Source organism: Coturnix japonica, chromosome 1 (genome assembly GCF_054131305.1).
Source record: "Coturnix japonica strain WE chromosome 1, WE-NBRP24, whole genome shotgun sequence".
NCBI lineage: Eukaryota > Metazoa > Chordata > Aves > Galliformes > Phasianidae > Coturnix > Coturnix japonica.
This window is the reverse complement of record NC_140663.1, coordinates 82,971,180-82,992,055: the sequence shown is the minus strand read 5'-3', so window position 1 is coordinate 82,992,055 and position 20,876 is coordinate 82,971,180. Positions and strand designations below refer to the sequence as shown.

Below are 20,876 nucleotides of genomic sequence, written 5' to 3'. Positions count from 1 at the left end.
TAATCTCTGAATGCATCATCACATTACTTTACAAGAATAAAACACAACCATAGTGTATGATTATATTTGGAAGGGGGAGCTGCAAGAACATGCACACAACTTTTGTTCAACTGTGTGAACAAAAATGCAACTTTACGAGTATTTCCATGTAACAACTTATAGGTCATAATGGGATGGAAAAAAATCTGAATTAGTCTGGATGAGTCTGAATGAATAAAGTTCAATCAGAGTTAAAATCCTGACGCTCAAAATTCTACAAGAATGCCTTATTTATTTAATAAATTCTACGGCACCAACTAATTTAGATAATTATTCTTTTACCGCTGTCTTCTCTGACTTTGTAAATGCTCCATATCCAACATACCTATATCTTGCCATACCTCTACTTAAAAGGACATAATTAATGATTGTGTTTTATTTATGCTTTTATTTTAGGATCAGCAAACATTATAAATGCTGGACAAATTTAAAAACTTTTTTATAAAGTTGGAGTTAAGACTCTGTAAGATAAAAACTGAAATAGATGGAATTATTTTCAGGAAACAAGAAACCTTACACTCAAACCAAATATTAATATAATTTTATGTTACCTTTTTCCATCATTTTTCCAGACTGTTTTACACATCATTAAAATTATGTAGAATATGTCTCAAATGCTTGAGTTTAAAAACAAACAAATAAAAAACTAGAAACAATATATTCATTCTGAACACTAGTCCATTACGCCTAATTGCTTTTGTTTAACTGAGAGTTGTTTCTGCTGAGACATCATATACCAGGTAGAGTTCATTCCTGAAGTAGTCTCAGTCCAATTAAAGTAGAGAATATTTTACCATTTACATTTACAGTTATTTGAGTCAAGGAAAGGTATGAAATCTATACAGCAGCTCTCTACAAAGCATCTTGTGAGACTTCTTTGACATATGTGTGAAACACACAACAATTTCTGCACTGAAATTTTTCTGGCATAATAGCTATAATCCCAAATTATCCAAAGCTATTTCTTAACTATGTATTTTACTACTTCACAAGTTGTTCTGCCCTAAGACAGTGTCTGTTTTGAGGTCTAACACAGATTCTTGCTTCCCCGAACCAAGTCCTGTCCACGGGTACGAGAAAAGAAATATTACTGAAGTAAAGAGAAAGCATATTCATGTTTAGGAAAAAAAATGATTTTACCTCAGAAACAGATAAACCCCTGACTTTTCCTCAGGTAACAGTGAAATGAAGACCAAATAAGTAATATTCTACTTCTTCTAGACTATAATACAGATTTTCTCAAGAGCACTGCGTCAAAGTGATTTCAAAGTGATTTAGTTGAACACTGCACTGCCTAACAGGGGAATAAGACAGGAGGAGGTTCTCAAATCCATAGCTCAGCCAGAAGGAACAAACTTCTACATTTGTAATGCAACAGAAGAGGCTGGGTGCTGCATTGTCAGCCCTGCAGGACAGGCAGCAAAAACAGAACTGAAGAATATGTTTTGGCTGGTAGAAATGTTCATATGGGAAAAAAAAAAAAGTCTTCAGATTCCAGGGAAATGGTGTGATGTTAACCACTAAGCTTTTATTTCTAAGGCATTTATTCTCAGTGGAGATTCCTGCTAAAATGAAGTGAGATAAATATGTTTCGCAGACCCAGAAAATAACACCAAAGCTGGTTTATGTCACATATATGTATTACTTTCCTAAGCTTTTGATTTTATAGGTGAGATGCAAGGAAGTCAAGGACCAGCCCTGATAAAAACAGGACACACACAATTATGATAACAACCCAGCTGCCCTATGTAGTAATTTCCATTCTGACTTGAAAAAGCTAGTTGATATGCAATTCACCGTCATGTTCGTGTCAACAGTATTACTGGGCAGACTTTTCTAAATGAACATGAACACCTGACAGTTTTATCAGCTATATTTATTAACCTAAGTGTACCTTCATTAGGGAAATTAGAAACAAGTGAAATTCAGACAAATGGATTTCTCTTTCCTTGCAGTGGCTAAGTACCCATGACTTGTGTGCTGAAGTCAGTCCAATTAGGCTGAGACTTCATTTGTGGTGTCATGACACTGGGCTCAATGTTCTCCACTTTACTGTTAACCTTTTTTTGTTCTGCATTCTTACAACCACTTGCTTTTATATCTTTTACTATAGTAATGTTTTTAGAGTGATGGAAAAAAGCAGCAATAACAAACAAAAGAGTTACATGGCAACAATCTATTAGTGGGAAGAAAAAAAGAAAAAAACACACAAAAGATTTTGGAAAGTATAGGTATGCAAAACTGTCACTCAGGCTAGTAATGAAATTAATACTCCCATAGTTATTGTTTCCATACTCCTCACTTCTCACAGGAGATCATGAGGATTATCAAATTCAGCTTATTCACCTGCTTTTTCCGACACTGCAGTGATCTAAGGACTCAGCCCCCTCTATTAGTAAAGTAAGGAATGGTATTGCACAGGTTCCCCTTGCCCCATGCAAAACTGGGAAGACTGATACAGAGGTACTTTCATAAAGATGACCCGTCTTTTTGAGTGGAATGAGAACCAAAACCAACACAGATCCCTTCATTTTTAAATAGATATGGTTGTAGAACAGCTGATGAAGTGACAGACAGGAACTGGGAAGATAAATGGCCACTGCTTACTCAAATCGTTACTTACTAACAGTGATGAAAAATCAGCTATTTGATACTCTGAAGAAAAAACAGGCAGATGTTAGGAGAGGTACAAAGTCTGAAGCAACTAATGAGAGCTCATGCTTGACTCATAGCATGGGAGGTGGCAAATCAGATGTGAAAAGAGAAGCTGTGAAGCATGCAAGCAAGCATTTCTGTGGCCAAGAGATGTAGAACTGGCCTCAGGTGAAAGCGAGGAGGAACAGTTCTGCCTTCAGAAGCCAAAGGCTCTTTACTACTCTGTCTTCTACTACTTCTGTATTTCAGCATAACTTCTTAACTGCAAGCTGTTAAATAAGAGTTTACCTACATGCAGTCAGCATTTTTGTGTCACAAATAGGGGTCGTTCCTATTTTGCAGACAGAAAAGTTATGATACAGAAAGCTAAGACCTCATATAGCCGATAAATGGCAGATCTCTGAGGTACTTAAGACATCCAAATGGGATACATAGGGACATGGGTTACTGGTAGACCTAGCAATATGAGGTTAACTGTTGGACTTGATCTTAGTAGACTTTTCCAACATAAATGATTCTGCGATTCCATTTGTTTCAGTACTTGAGTACCTTCTTTTGCAAGCAAACAGTCATTGCATGAAGTGGTGCTGACAGTGGAAAAGCATATGTGCCCATGTGGGGTTTAATCACCATTAGTTTCACTGGTGCAATTTGAATTACCAACACAAATTTATTCACACGTTACATAAACAAACCTCCAGAAGTGACAGGATATTATAATGATCCTTTGCAAGCATACAACAACACCCCCAGCATGATGAATATGATCAAATACAATGACTAGCACCCCGACCTAAGTAAACAAGAGACATACAAAGGATAGGGAAGGGCTATCACGTCTATATTTGTATTTTTATTTCTTGTTAAAAGTGATGTAGTTAGTAATGGTTTTAACTGTCAGCAGACAAGGCAAGTCATCAGTAGAGACACCAGCTCTGGGAATAACAATGCAGAAGCACTCATGACTTCCCAGTTGTCAGTTATCTCAAGTAAAACAACCAAATTGCCTCCCCTGATTTCTGACTGGCATCTCATTTGCTTAGTAAGTCACCCACTTTAAAAGTGAAAGGTTTAATACAGCTGGTCTTATGGTTGTTCTGCATGATATATATAGAAGAAGAGTCTAGAAGTTTAGAGCTGTGAAACACACCATCCAGAAAGGAACTCAAAAAGGCAACCTGGAAAACATTGTTAACATTTGGCTATATTAAATAGCCTCTTTTAATGCAGAGCCTCAAAAATATACCAAAGTAAATACAGCTTCTTTGAAAGAAGAGTTGTGAGTTGTTCCACTTATGACAAATATTCCCAGAGATATCCCCAGCTTAAATTCACGATGATAAAATCTTTCCTCTCTCCTTTGATTAAATATCCACACAGCCAGTCAGTTTAATGTTTTTCAGCTTTGTAATTCTCTCTTTCACTGAATCAGTCTGTCACTTTTTCCACTAGCTCTTCATTTATAATTTATGGTGTCAAGCACCAAGCTTTCACAGCATGAACATCTTACAGGTGCTAGGTCAGGCTGTCAAACTAAAGCACATGCTAATAACTGCTAGCTTTGAAAGTCTTGGTCTCTTTTCTTACAGTGGAACATCAGTATGAAGGCTCAATTGTTTTTACAAAATAATCAGGTTTGCAATTCTCCTAATGCTATCAACAAATAAATATACACCATCCTGTTATTTACTTGACAGGAAATAACTTTTGACTATCTAACCAAAAATCAAATTGCTTTAAAAGATTGCACGGCATGGAAGTGTTCATCTCTACTACAGTCAGACTTTAAGCTTTGAGTGATATACTTTTAATGCACGTACATAGACATTAAGATTTCAAAGATAATTGAAGAGCATAAAATAGATCTGAGAATGCCATCATTCACGTAATAAGCTTTTATGCCTGACCTGTTGAATAAGTGGTTTCATACTCAACAGTATATAGTTACAGTCTTCTTTTTCTTTCGTGACTATATGATCGTCAAAATGGAGAAATTAAATGTTTTTTTGTTGGTTTTTTTTTCTGATTTCACATTAAGAATAAGAAATAAAAAGATTGTAAAAAGACTGCTTTTCCATATTACTTTAGGAATTCTCTTGAATTTTCTAGAGTGCAAAAAATGAATTGAGGATGATGCAGGGAATATTTTTCAGTATGTCTTCTCCTAGTCCGCTGCTCCTAGAACTTAGAAAGTGTTGTAAACCAACATTGTAATACTTTTATAAAAATAATTAAAGCAAACGAACTGCTAGAATAGTGTCAAGCAAAACCAGTCATTTCTGCTATGGCTGAAAACAGTCTGTTTTGTAACAAGAGGTAGTCATGTGTAACACACATAAACGTGGAAAGAATTTGTGAGACTTCCAGTGACCTGAAATGAACACATCTGGGGCACAATGATTTGGCAGGTACAGCATAACATTGCTGCTGGAAATGCAGTAGCATTCTTCAGCTGACTTAGTTCAAAGCACTGCTTTGAAGGGCTGCTTGAGACTTAAGTGTCTGTTAGATATCCCAAGGATGCAAGGGGAATGTCATTGAAGATAGCTGGAGCGCTGCCAGGGGACTTTGAAGGCAATGCCAAATATAGACTATATAATACTACATCCATAGTTACTTCAGAATGTGGGAACCTTTATATTTGAATGAGCATCACAAACGTAAAGTTTGAAATATGCTTTATCCTGTTTTTTTAAAAAAGTTTTTTTCCTTCTCTTTTGCTATTCTGTCTGAAATGTTTGAATCTAGAAAATGAGAGAAGGGTACAAACAGCATCACAACTGTGGAGATGCATTACTAATAAAGGCAAAATAGGGAATAATTTTTAGAATCTTCTTTGCTCCTAAATGAAGACTAAAACAAAATGAAAGTGCTCCCAGGTTTTTTGGGAGGGATAGCCAGTATATCTGTGTATCTAGTTTATGTATGATCTCGTGTGAACTGACTGGCAGAGCTCAGAGGATTATGATCAGTTGTACAGAATCCAGTTGGAGGTCTGAATTTAGCAGTGTTCCCCAGGGATCAGTACCGAGTCCAGTCTTGTTCAATATCTTCATCAATGATCAGGATGAAGGGATAGAGTCCACCTGGGAGATGTGGCTGACACATCAGAAGGCTGTGCTACCATTCAGAAAGACCTGGACAGACTAGTGAGCTGGGTGGAAAGGAACTTGATGAACTTCAATGAGAAAGACTGCAGGATGCTGCACCTGGAGAGGTATAACCATATGTACTAGTACAGATTAGGGACTGACTTGCTGGAGAGGAGCTCTGCAGAGAAGGATCTGCATGTCCTGGTAGACAATGGACTGGTCATGAGCCAGCAGCATGCCCTTGTGGTCAAGAAGTCCAGGGTATGGAGGAGTGCATTAAAAAGAGTGTGATCAGCTGGTCAACAGAGGTGATCCTCCCCCTCTTCTCTGCCCTGGAGTGGCCACAACTGGAGCACTGTGTCATTCTAGGTTTCCCAGTTCAAAAAGACATGGAACTTCCAAAGAGAGTCCAGCAGAGAGTCACAAAGATGACTGGAGGCATGGAAAACATCCTGTATGAAGAAAGGCTGAGAAACCTAGGATTCTTCACTCTGGAGAAGACTGAGTGGGTATCTCATCAGTTTATCAATACTTAAAGTGTGGGACTCAAGCTGACGGCGCCAGACTCCTTTCAGTGGCATGCAGCAACAGGACAAGGAGTAACACACAGAAACTGGAACACAAGAAGTTCTATACAAACATGAAGAACTTATTCACTGTGAGAGTAACAGAGAACTGGCACACGCTGCCCAGAGAGGTTATGGAGTCACCTTCTCTGGAGATATTTAAGATACATCTTCAAGCCTACCTGTGCAACTTCCTGTAGGGATGCTGCTTTAGCAAGAGGGATGAACTTGATGATGTCCAGAAATCCTTTCAGACCCCTACAATTCTGTGATTATATGAAGTTTTTTTTACCAACACAACAAAGATTCAGGACTGACAAATTACTACTGCACCTGAACTTTTTTCACAGTAAACTTCTTTATACGTAAATACTTTGAAAAACACACAAAGAATGCAGTTTATGCTACTCCTTTATGAAACTTCTGCTCTTGCAAACCTATCATCTAAAGCTCCAACATATGCAGTTTCATAGAAGTTTTTTGTTTTCACCTTTGTCTGAAGATTTTACCAGATATAATTAAAACACCATGAAATCTTGCAGGGAAGATCATCAACATAGCATTTTAAGTTCTACTCATCAAGCCTTTCAAAACTGCATGTTTTACTATTCTCATTTTCTAAAAAGGAAATGCACTATAATGTGATTACATGCTTGTTTGAAGGTCACAAAAAAAGAATGACAGAAAAAGAATGAGCCAGTTGTGACTCTGCCACCTAGACCCAGAATTAATGTACTTTTCTAGGTGTCACAGAAATCTTACAGAGCAGACAATCTGATGGTTCTCCCTTGCCCACAAAGGTCCCTGATTTTTAAGGGTCTCTACTTGTATCATCAGTCAAAACCTAACTGGAACTCCAGTGGATTTGGAAGTAAAGCTGGAGAAATGGAGTACAGTGTCATCTGCAAAAGATACAAATAGAAAACAAAAGCTAAGAGGAACAAGCACTGGAGAAAGACAGAAAACAGTTGTCTGTGGAAGACAGAACCAGAAACTCTAAATACTGAATGTAAGATTGTGAAGGACGGGTACTCTTACCCAAAGGCACAGTGAGCAAATTTGAGTGATTTCCCTGAGTACTGTAGGGACCACAGTTTGATGAAAGTGATTAAGGCCCATAAGATTAACGGCATATACGAAGGAGAGAATGGAGTGAGTGGGTGGACTAGAATAGTAAGACAATGAATTCTCTAGGAGCATAATGTGAACTCATGTAGCTAAAAGGACATATAGCCTTACGGAGTTGGTGGTAGAGCTTAAGAGGGTCCAAAGATACACTGAGTATCTGAGGGAGAAATGACTAGCCCGAAGGCAAATGTTTCAGTGGGAAGATGTGGTGGAAAGGAAGCCTGGGGTTGTAGGAAAATGTGGATTGGAGACTATCATACAATCAGGATATGCACTGAAAAGCGCCAATGGATAGCTGCGCTGTGTGAGAAGATGACAAACATTGACTTCATTAAAAGACACATGCACATTAGAAATAACATACGAGTTGGAAAGAGGAGGCAGCTAATAGGTTTTGCACATATTTGCTCTCATTAAAACTACGCCATCAGAATAGTATCTAAATTCCAAAATATATCATCAATAGCTGATTTTTCCAAAATTCTAAATAATAATCTTTCTAAATATGGCAATTTTCAGCACATATTAAAACTAAGACAACTAAACTGTCTTCATTTCTATTTCAGACTGTATGATAAATGTCTATCTGCAAAAAAGAAGCTTTCATTTTCAATAATGATAGAATATTTGTGAAGTAAACATAGTGTCCTCAACAGATTTAACATAGAGTAATTTAAGCAGTTGAATCTATGAACTGTTTTTGTCCAAATAATTTTCACTACGTGTATTTTTTCTCTACATACATTAAAGATGAGTGAGTTTCTAACAAAATTAAATAAGGAATGAGATGGAGAGAATCGGTGTTCAAAGGAAGGGTGTTATAATAATATTGGGGTTTAACCCCAGCAGGCAGCTCAGCACCACACACAATTCCTCACTTACTCTCTTCAGTTGAGATGAAGGAGAGCACCAAGAAGGTAAAAGTGTAAGTTGTCATGGGCTGAAATGAAAATATTTTACTAGGTAAAACAAAAGCCATATTTACAAGCAAAGCATTTATTTGTTGCTTCCCATGGGCTGGCATGCGTACAGCCACTCCCAAGAAAGCAAGGCTCAGCATGCACAACAGTTTCTTGAGAGGACAAACATCATCACTCCAAACATCTCCCTCACTGTTTCTGCTTTTGCTGCTGAGCAGGATGACATGTAGTGGAGGACATCCCTTTGGCCAGTCTGGGTAACTGTCTGGGCTGCATTCGTCCCCAGCTCTAAGTGCACCCTCGTCTCCTGACTGACAGGGCAGTACAAGGAGCAGGAGAGCCTCTGGCTCTCTGCAAACACTGCTCTGCCTTTGGTGTGTCATCAGCATTATTTTCATCAAAACACAGTATCATACAAGCCTATATGAAGAAAATTAACCCAGTCAAAAGACTGACAGATGAAAATTAAGAATACATCCACAAGTCTAGTTTAAAAAAAAAAAAAAGAAGAGATAATACCTACAATAGAACACAAACTTATTACACATATTTCATAAACCTACATTTACCTAAGGCCTTTTTTTCTCTTGCAAGAGCTAGCTACCACAGTATCTAAGCAATTTGAAAATACTCTGCAAGCTGCTTTCCCTTGTTCACCTGTCCCAAGTCATTCTCAGACTATGAATATAATACTGTCTTGTGGCAGGTTTTTCTACCCTCTATGTGAATGCAACCAATTATTGTTTAGTGTTGTTCCCCACCAACAATAATGAATGCCTTGATGAGAATCTCAGTATGCTTTTTTGATTGTCCACAGTCCCTTCATTTCCTGTGCTTGCTCTCAATCAGAACAAGTGATTTAAATCTCATACTTAATTTAAAACAGATGAAGGGGGAATTTAAGATGTTTCATTCATGTAAACGCCAAATTTATAACAATGAATATTATCTTTTATATTGCTGCACAGCTTAATTTATTTAATCTAAGCGCAATAAAGCAGAGTAAGTACTGAGTGATCCTAATAGCCAAGAGGAATCAAATTAGGGAAGAAAAACCTGACATCTGAATTACAATGCATTAAGGTAAAATTATAGCTGAATTTGAGCATAATTTCATTCAATTTGACTTTGAGAATGCGGTATGTTTTCCAGGCTTAATTCAGAATTATACAGACAGAAAAGTATTTTGAAAGTACAGAAGTCATGAAAGATGATTTGTGTTTTTATAGCTAAGGTATTATTAAATTAATATTTGTGTGACAACATTGCGTAAACAGTGAATATTCTAGCATATCATGTACGTTTTATTGTATAAATGCCAGAAATAAATCTCAGTTAGGAAACTGAAACAAGCTGTAAAAGCATTTTAGCTGCTTTAAATAGAGAGCAGAAGAGGTGAGGAAGTACATAAGAGGCATGATTTGAGACAGAAAGTGTATAACTGTGCAATTTCCATTAAATTTCTCAAAGACTACTCATGAGACATATCTTATACGGTGTTTAAGTAATGTCCTTGGTCAAAATAGGTTTGACCCAATAGGACTTTTTAACAGGAAAGGCACTGTGAACACAACTGAAGGCTGGAACAGTTTGTAGGGAGCTATAGGGAGAGAAGGAATTATTCTTTGTGTCTGGTAAAATAAAAAAAGGGAGGACATCAAATAGAAATAGTAAGGTGATCCAAAAGGAGCTAAATACACACATATGCACACAGACGCACATAAGCTGCTCTAAAAGTAATGTCTCCTATTCATTTCAATGGAAACTACAACAAAGAGCGCAATAACACTTTAGATAGAGCACATTCTCAGCTACAAAAGCACTATTTTTCATCATAATCACCATTAGGTGTGCACTTTCACCAGCAATGAAAAAGAGCCTGCATGCTGTACTCATAAAAATCTGCACCAGTGGAGGTGGCCCGCTGTTTTACAGCTGCTATGATGGCATCATTGCTATGGAAATGTTGCCCATGCAGTACATCTTTCACTATTCCAACATCTACTCTTTGTTCTCCATAGATATTCAGCAACCACTGATGAATGTCAGTGGGTGCAATTTTTTCCATGAGGAATTCAGTGACATACCTTTGCTTCATACTCACTTCCATGTGATCTCATTGAGTCAGACTGCCTCTCTGCTGCCATCTGTCACACAGCTATAAAAGGTAATGGAATACTGGTGGGAAGTTTCATTGTCTACTGCCATACCACCAATTTCCATCTCTGACATAGTGAGTGTGTCAACATAACAACATAGGAGGCATTAATTTCAGTGCAGATCCCATATATTTATATGTATGCATATATAAAATTTAGCAGCAAACAGAGAAGATTAAGACCCAAACATATTAGCTTATGACAAGACAAGCATGGCCCAGTCAAATGACACAGAAACAAAGGAGACAAATTCCACTACAGAAAGCAGCAGATATTTCCAAAAGAAGTATTAGTAGGAACAAATAGGTGCTATCTACTACCCTCCAATGGAGATAATGAAGGAACATCATTTAACTAGACTTAAAATGAAAAGTAATCAATTCTTCATATAGAGCTTCATACATACAAAGCATTTGCTTGTTATAACAAACCTCCTTTCTAATCCTGTGCTCCTGTTACAGACACTCCATGCTGAGTGTAAGCAGTCCTAGCACATATCACTAATAGAAATACAATTTTCTCTGTCGAGAACAACAGAAAAACAAAGCAAACCAGCTTTCGATGACAGTAACATTAAGGCAAATTTCTTTTCCTCTCCCCCATGGAAATTAAGCCAGTTGCTAAAGGATAAACAGACTCTTCCAGTGTTGATTTACTTTCCTAACTTCAAAGCTGTTGGCAACTCTCCTTGCCCCACTTCCTTTTGGAACACAGTCATGAGAACTTAAATAATTCTTGAACTTCCTCCAGAAAGCTACAACATAGATCTTTCTGAACTACTCCATTTATCTTTAACATAAGTCTCCAAAGGACATAACCCACATTATAGACTAATAGTCTGTAAAACTGAATTTTATGAACTGTAGCAGTTTTGAGCAATAAAAATTGAATCAATGAACTCAAGTTCATGACATTTCTTCCCCATCCTATGCTGTAGTAAAACCTTTTATTTTCTCTAATAACATACTTATAAAAACACCTAGAACTTACTTGGAGTCTACAAACCAATACACTTACATGTTTTGTTTTTTTTCTCCGAAACTAAACCCAAAATTTTGTAAACTGGAATATTCATGTAAGAGAGTCAGAAGAATCTGGTTTTTAATCTTCTCTTTCTCCTTCCTATTTTCTTCTCTTCTTCCTTTCCAGAAACGTATTGTTCCATCTCAAAATTAGGAAAAAAAAGGGTAGCCCACTGAGCCCACTGCTATTTCAGGAGCTTTAGTATCATGTTTTATCATTTTACTTTAACGAATCACAAAATCATAGAATTGTAGGTGTTGGAAGGGACCTCTGAAACCAACCCCTGCTAAATCAAGTTCCCTATGGTAGCTGGCAATGTAAATCATCCTTACAACTGCATAAATATGTTTACCTTTGCTCAGAGAACACTGCTTCCATTAAGCTCACCAACAACAATATTACTTTATTCATAAAATATGTAATATCAACAGAGTGTCTTAAACACTTTCTATACTTTTCACTTAGTTTAAATCAGATCAAAACCCTTTCAACATGTTCTATATGGTAGTGACCCTGAAGCTCATACACTGAAAGCAATGTTTTTCTGAATAACTATGACATCAGCTTGAACTAGTACCAAGCAGTTCAAAGAATCAGGTTATTTGGGCAACACATTCATTGAATCTGGAGTAACCGTATCTCATTTGGACATGAGATCACTGGATATTAGAAAAGAAATAATCTCTTAGGTCAAAGAGTGAAGTATTTGCATTGCTAACTGTTAAAAACAAAACAAACAAACAAACAACAACAACAACAACAAAAAACAACATTTCTTTGCAAAGCCCTTATCTGAGTGGGCCTTTAATAGATGATTATTATGAACAATTTGCCAATAGCAGGACATTTTAATTCTTTTTTAGATTAAGTTCTTTAAAGTATATAGAATCACAGAATCATGAAGTTTGGAAAAGACCACAAAAATTGCCTTGTTCAATCATCAACACATCCCCACCATGCCCACTAACCACCATGTCACAGGGCCACATATACTTGTTTCCTGAGCACCTCCAGGGATGGTGACTCCATCACCTCCCTGGGCAGCCTGTGCCAATACCTCACCGCCCTTCCTGAGAAGAATTTCTTCCTAATATTACATGCTACAGCTAAGTAAAAAAATTCCAACCATAAACTGCTTTGGCAATCCTATCTGATTTGGAGAGGGAGAAAATTCTCATCTTCTCAGGTGGCTGCAATTGCTCTTACTCTGAGAATATGAGCAAGACACACAAACTTGTAATCCTGCAGGGAGGTTTCTCATTATAAAGCTTATGAGAACACCTCACCAGACTTCGGTATTAACTTCAACATTTTTTAGCATTAAAAAGGTGAAAGAAATTCCAAAAATTGAAAGGGGAAGAAAAAAATAAATACAGATCCACTTAAATGCAATAACCCAGTAGAAATACAACTGCTCCCCTAACTTTTTCTTCCATTCCTGGCCTCTAATATAGTTTTATACACTTTGATATTGGTACTATTCACATCCCATAATGCCTGGTAGATGTCTGGAACTTAGACCTGGGGTCTGTAACGAGGCAAATCAGGTTCCACCGTTTTCCTTTATCCCTTTTATGTAAACCAAACATTTCACATTCTAACTACAAGGTAAATAAAATTAAGGACTGAATGCAGCTCCAGATAAACTTATTTCAACCATTCTCATTAAGAACTTTCCTGAGCCTTTTCTTCTCCATGCTGAACCATCCCAGCTCTCTCAGCCTCTCCTTACAGGGGTGTCCAGTCCTTCCATCCTCTCCATGGCCCTTCACTCAATTCTTTCTTGTACTGAGAGGCTCATAACTTGACTCAGCACTCTAGGTGCAGCCTCACCAGTGCTGAGGGGGGGGAAAATCCACCTCTCTTCACCCACTTTCAATACTTGCTTAATGCAGCCTCGGAAACTGTCAGTTGCCTTTGCTGCAAATGTTTGTCTCTGGCTCCCATTCAATTTGATGTCTACCAGGACTCCCAAGACATTTTCAACAATGTTGCTTTTCAGCTGGTTGGCCCCCAGCATGTCATGGTTCCTGGAGGTAGTTCCTCCCCAGATGCAAGATTCTGCACTTCTCCTTGTAGAATTTCATGAGATTTCTGTCAGCCCATCTCTCTAGACATTTAAGAGACCTCTGGATGGCAGCACAGCCCTTTGGCCTATCAGCCATTCCTGCTGGTTTTTGTGTCATCTACATTTTGCTGAAGATGTTCTCTACTGGCGTAGAAGTCATCTTCTCAAATGGTAAAAGTGAGTTTTCAAACAACATACTTGCTCTTCCAATCCTGCATTGCATCAAAAGCTCTACTCTGTACGTGTGACACCTCACCTAGAGTACTGTGTTCAGATGTGGAGTTCTCAGTACAGGAGAGATGTGGACTTGTTAAAGCATATCCAGAGAACAGCCACAAAAATGATCCTAGGGATGGAACCCCCTTCCTATGAGGACAGGTTGAGAAAACTGGAGCTGTTCTGCCTGGAGAAGGCTCCGAGGAGGCCTGATGGCAGCTTTTCAGTATCTAAAGTGCGGGTGAAGGTGTAAGAAAGAAGAGGACAGATTCTTTCACAGGGTCTGTTGTGACAGGACAAGGGTAAATGGTTTGAAACTGTAAGACAGGACATTTAGATGGGATATAAGGAAAAGTAAAATTACAATAAGAATGGTGAGGCATTGGAACAGGTTGCCCTGACAGGTGGTAGAAGCCTCTTTCCTTGGACACATTCAAGTTCAGGCTGGAAGGGGCTCTGAGTACCCTGATCTAGCTGTAGATGTCCCTGTTCATCACAGGGGAGTTGGACTACTTTTAAGGGACCTTCCAATTTAATCAATTCTATGATCTATACGGTAATTTTTTCATCATTTATACCTTTATAACATACATATCATAATACATCTGAAAAAAAGAACAGAGGTAGAAATGCAAATCAAGAAGACTGTTGTCAGTAAATTTTAACATTCTCTGTGTGTAGTTCTAAATGTCAACATCTAATCAAGTCTAATCTATTATTAATTTTCTTTCCTGTTTTGAAAATGTCCATCTGTGTCACCAGTTTAAATCATCTTTTATTTCTTGAGGCACACCTCTCCAATATAAGATAAATCTATCAGACTATAGCTATTAAAAATAATTTGCTAATTTTTTCAAATATGATGGAAATTTACTAGTGAAAGGCTTCAGGACATTATTTGAAACTACTTGTTACTAGATTAGTAAGGAAAATGACTATTAGTAAAATGGACAAGCTAACCATTATTATAACTTTTGATATACTCTGTCAAAAACAAGTATTTAATGAAAATATAAAAAAGGGCAAAACTAGCTATGAGAGTGATCTCCATTCTAACTATGACTATAACTCAGATTACCTAAGTAATATCTTAAAACATGCTTTCTGACCTTAGAAATATTTTGCATATTAAAACATTCTCTCTGAAATATCCTGTGTTGAATTCTATTTTTGAAATGCATTACTTAGAAAATATTTACTGGAACAGGCTGCCCAGGGGGGTGGTGGAGTCTCCTCTGGAGATATTCAAGACCCGCCTGGATGCCTACCTGTGTGATATGGTATAAGGAACCTGCTTTGGCAGGGGGGGTTGGACTTGATGATCTCTAGAGGTCCCTTCCAACCCCTACAATTCTGTGATTCTGTGATTTCATATAAAGCTGCTCAAATATTTCCAAAAAGCAAGACAAGGGAAAATATGTTTTACGCTTTTAATTTATCAACACTAGCAGTTCTGTCATTTGGAGTATCTTGATAGTAGTTCGCTAATGTCCTTTGCTACAAGTTCACATTTACCCAAGCTGAACTTGCTCACTGTACAGAAATTTTGTCACTGCCAAAGCTTATGTATTCTTAGAGCATTCCAAGCTTAACAGATTCTACATACCAATTTGACTGTGCTGATACTTTTACCAAAGAGCAAACAGGCATTCTCCAAACTAAGACAGAGAAGGCGCACAAGAGGTTGTCTCTTTGTATCTCCTGATTGCCAAATCAATAAGTGCAGCAAGCTTTCAGCAGACCTCAGAACAACCCAGGTCAAATGCCCCAAAGTGAGAAATGGAACAATGAAATGAAGGGAAATGGCGGGACATAAACCATATGGAAGAATGGAGAATAAAAAGAGAAGAACAAGATATTAGGAGCTAAAATCATTGGGGCTCTTAAGCAACCTAGTGAGGACAACTTTGTTGTGTAACCCCTAAATGAATATAATTGTCTTCAAAATTCCTTTGATGCTTAACACAATTTACTGGCAGAGTGTATGCCTTCATGACTTATGCCTATGCTGTGTAAAATGGAATCTCTCTTGCCTTAATTCAGATCATTTAGCAGAGAATTATTCTGTCAGTCTAAATAAACCAACATTCTATGTGAATGATCGGTGAAGAAGAAGAGAATAAAGATCTTCTGAAAATGTAAAAAAATGAGGTCAGAAAGGAAATTCATATTAATTATATTTTTACATTAATGGGATTAGCAATTCCCACATTAAAAAGTTAGGAAAAGCCAGCAGAGAAGTCTCTATGACTCATGGTCTATATAAAAGATAGCTGGACCCTAAGACTGTAGGGGGCTAGAAATAATTAATGTTATGATGTCTTTATTGTATATTATCATACACCAAATTCAGAAGAAAAAGATTCTTGCTGCTGAGACAACATTAATTGGTTTTTTTCACTGCATCTGACAACAATCTGAGATCAAGTTTGGTTTGGAAGTTCACGTTTCTTCATTTCTAAATGTTAGCAGTACTCAATAAAATGTTCCTCCAATAACTAAGGTCCACTAAACTGAATGACTAAAACTAACATAATCCTCCTAGTGGTTATTCCTGCTGTATCATTCTTACATTTAACAGCTTCAGCAATATAAACAGACTGGAAACACTACAAAAAGAATGTCTAGATCTCCTTTTATTTTATTTTTTTTTTCTAATGTGTCCAAAATAAATTTGGATAACATAATTTTCAATTTTAGCCAAAACTCTTCTATAGAATTTTATTTTAAACCAGCAGTTGGAATGCATTGGGAAAATTAGCTTGGTACATTTCAAAGAGTTAATCACTTGTACCACGATTAAAATGCTAGTGCATTATTTTACAGAATGCTTTCTAATTCACTCTTTTATTCCTTTATTTTAAGCTAAGAAGTATCCAGCAGCCAGAAAACGGAAATTACAGCAGCAAGTGCACTCTAACCAAGGGCCCCTAGCCAAGACAAATCACTCATTACATGCATCAGTTATACTGTTTGCTATATGTGACTTTTCCCCTTTTGTCCTAGGTGCAGAAGCCATTAAGTGGATTGAAGCTGTGAAACTCTCAGTAAATATACCTTTTGCTATGTCCTCATTCTGTGTATGTACCTACACAGGAGCTTGTTACAAATGGTGCTTCTGCCCATCTTTCATTCTGCATAGAATCGACACAGCTGTGATTTTATTCAGTGAAGGAATGCTGTATTGCAAATATTATTAACATGTCTGCATATTAAAACACTAGATTGCTTTGGTTGCATTAGTACTTTTCACATAAGCATCACCTATGGTATCCAATGAAGAGTAGCAATGACCCTTGAGGAGCACGCGTGCATACAGTCATCATTAATTTGGTAACAGACTTCTTGCAGAACCCAGCAGCAAACAGTAGACACCTTCAAAGACTGTCTGGAATTCAGTCAACTCAGAATAAATAAAACTACTTCTCTTAAGGGGGAAAAAATCCTCAATCAACTCCTAATAAATCTGCCTAAACAAAGACTAATAATTTTTAGTAAAGATTCTTGTTTCTTCAATGACTTGAAATTAGAATCTCTCCCAGAACACTGTATAACCTGGTTTTCTGACTAAAAGAATAGTAGGTATACTTGCTAATAACCAATTATATTTGTATTTTCTTACTTCTCTTACTGCACTGCATCCATAAGGTGGAAGGAATAGGGAAAAGCAAGAAATGGAAAACAGATAGATATAATTTTAATAGTTAGCTGTCAAATGTGCAAACATAAAACCATTACTAAACTTGACTAAATATGTATTGTTCACAAAATATGAGTTTATAATCAGAGATTTTAAAGTAACCATCAAAGCCGAAATGAGTACAAATGCTAAGCATTCTACTATTAGCAAACTGATTAGAGAATTAAGGAGCCTGATAAATACAATTAGAATGTATTACCTAACATTTCTAGTGAGAAACCTTAACACGTGTTGTTTGACTCACATAATTAGTGAGCCCACTATAATCCCCTTGCAACAGTGAAGGCACACTTCAAGTTCATCAGATCCAGATTCAGTTTAGAAGTACAAGTGCACACAGCTACCCTGACAAGGGAGACAGTCAGAGAGGCTGCTGGAAAGAGTGTGAAAGGAGAGAAGAAAACTGTTATGTTTCCAATCCTGGAACTGTTTTGGGCCAGACGGCAAAATGAGCACATGGGAAGAGACCAGTCCTGATCATGCATTACTATGGCAGCATATGACCAGGTGAGTGAACAAAGCACAGCCTTCTCTTGCACAGACCAATATTTAATTTTTCATTAAAATTTCAGTTTGGCTTCTTCTTTACATAAAAATCCCAGTAACACAGAACTTTCAAATACAGTCCATCATCCTGGGAGAGAAGCACTTGGGGAGGGGGGGGGGGGGGTATATATCTGTATATCTGAAGACCTTGGGTTTGTTTAGAAACAGATGTTGTAATATAGAATTCTTTACAGGTTTTCAGAGAACAGGGAAACATTCAGACCTGAAGCACCTTAGCTCACCAAATTTCAAGCCTGTGCTTGACGTTCATACAGTGTATTCTACATTGTGTTTCATGATCACTTTTCAAAAAATGAAATGTTTCTACGGCTTTGAATCAAGATTTCAGAACTGAGAAATGTGAATTTCACCTTTTTATACCTGGAGACAAAATTACTTTCAAAGTCTTTAGATCCTTCTACAGAAAGGATCTGTTTTGTTTTCTTATGGGATGATAGAATTTAGACCAAATCCAGAGATACTAGTAAGTGCTGGAAATGCTAGCATACCGATGTTTTACATCGTGTGAGTGAGACAATTCAGTATAATTTTCCTATTGAGTAGGAAAGTTTTTGTTAACATGACTGATGAGCTTCAGATACCCAAATAAAATAGACGATTTATTTAAAGCAAACTTTGGCCTCAAAGCTGTGTTCTCCGGCATATAGTACTTAGTATGGATGCTGCATTAATTGAAGAGAGTCCTTCTTAATGCCTTTATTTTAAATTGACTTATTCTTAGACATGGGAAAGCACAACTCTACCTATAAAGATTCACACACACACAAGAAGAGGTCTCACAAAAGCAATAATGAAAGCATAACTAAAACTAGTATAAGGATTGATGGACATAGACTGGAAAACTATCTAGAGAGGTTAAGTGAGAGACGTGCAAGCTGAAGGTAATTTTTGTGGAAAAAGAAACACTGCAAAAAACCTGTATTTTTATTATGCAAGAGAAACCTTCACTAGGAGTTCTTGGTTCTAACACTCCACTATAAAACTGGTGTATCATTTACAAGCTCAGAAACAGTTTCTGAAGATGCGTTTTTCACAACTGGTATCTTTCTTTGACCTCTTCCACATGACACATGGTTTCCTGATATCAGAACAGATTTGGCATAAATAATTTCTTTTCCTGCTTCTCTATTTCTGTGTTGTTCACCTTTCTATCTCCGTATCACTGATTTCAGCATTAAAGGGTATGACAAACAAATGGCCAGCCTCTTTTTTATGTCAGTGTCAAGGCAGAGTAAGCCAGTGATCCTAATGGAGACATTCCATTTTACACACCGAGCTGAAATAAGGAACCAAACTGTGCTATATTTGGATCCAAGAATAATACAGTATTCCTTATACTGCATATGCATATCAGCTTCTAAATATAGGTGATTAGTTAAAGGAGACTGTAATCAAATTAGGCTTCTAATTTTACAAAACATAGCTAACAAATTGAATATTAATGTATTGTACCTCTTACTGACAAAACATCTACTTAACTGACTTCTCTAAAGTTCACAGTTGAGAAGTCTGACAACAGATACCCAGGAGGGCCCTCGAATAGAGTTTGTAACTAATTATTTACATCTAAAATATGTACCTTATGTACCTAGAAACCCAGAAAGAGTTTTCCGTAAGAATATAACTGAATTTCTTACACACTCCTTCCTTCTTTCATTTGAAAACTATTTGATTTGCCAAAAATAAGGCTTTATGTTGAAACACTAACCGCTAAATTCATAGGAAGGTAAGAATGGTCATCCTGGATCAAACTTAAAGTAAAGCGAATCTGATTTTGAAGTCCAGATGGAGAGCAGCCAGCAACAGATCCTTTGGAAAGGAACGTAAAATGGGAGGCAGATACCGGACAGTCACCATCTCCATGCTAGTGTTAGACTGGTTTCTAGGAACTGCACTGGTTTGTTTCCTAACATAAGCGTGACACCTGCTGAAACTGAAAACGCTGATCTCCCTGAATAAAACATTAGAGATGGAGAAAACACTGCTCGCTAACCATCAGCTGTTCTCTCCAGCTTATATTTCCATAATTCCTTCCAGCACTCAGCCTCCTTTCTCAACAAGGCCAAGCTGTGTAATTCTGGAAATATTTCACTTCCTCTGAGGTGTTTTCACACCCCAAATTACACGAGAATTACAGAACAGAATTAGAGAAGAAAATGAGATATTACTTAACTGACAGTTGAGCTATACATTTTCTTTTATCTTTATTTCCATACTAATCGTTCTAATCTGCCCAAAATAAGAAAATATCCAAACAGCAGTTAATACTGCTAAATACAAAACTATGAATATATCATGAAGCATTAACTTCAAGTCTGTTCACTTCAGATATCTCACATATGTATAGTATTCCAGTCTAGAAAAAAAGTCATTTCATGCATATCTACGCCTGTGGAGGTTCCATAGTCATCCTTACCACTGAAAGACAAATAGGGTAGAAATATTTTTTTAAAAGATCTTAATCAATTAGGTCAAGTTTTGTGTTTTCCATACATGCTTAGAAGAGAATTAAACCTTTACTGCAATAGCAGTAAAACATCAGCATCCATGTCATTCAGAGAAAAGTTCAGCCTCTACACTCAGTCCTGGTTTCTTTAATACTACAGGAAAATGATGAGTGCTGTATTCAAAAAGAGTACTTCTCTGTGATAGACTGTACTTACGTAAAAATAAATATGCGGATAAATACAAGCCAACATCTTTGAACTGATGAAGAACTCAAGGTCACCAGTAATCTGTCTCA

The 20,876-nt window shown here is 37.1% G+C and overlaps 1 protein-coding gene across 9 annotated transcripts in view; it reads right to left on the bottom strand.

Moving 5' to 3' along the window:
* Window positions 1–20,876, bottom strand: part of LOC107321707 (ephrin type-A receptor 6) — a 438,244-nt gene that overhangs the window by 413,257 nt on the left and 4,111 nt on the right. The window lies entirely within an intron of this gene.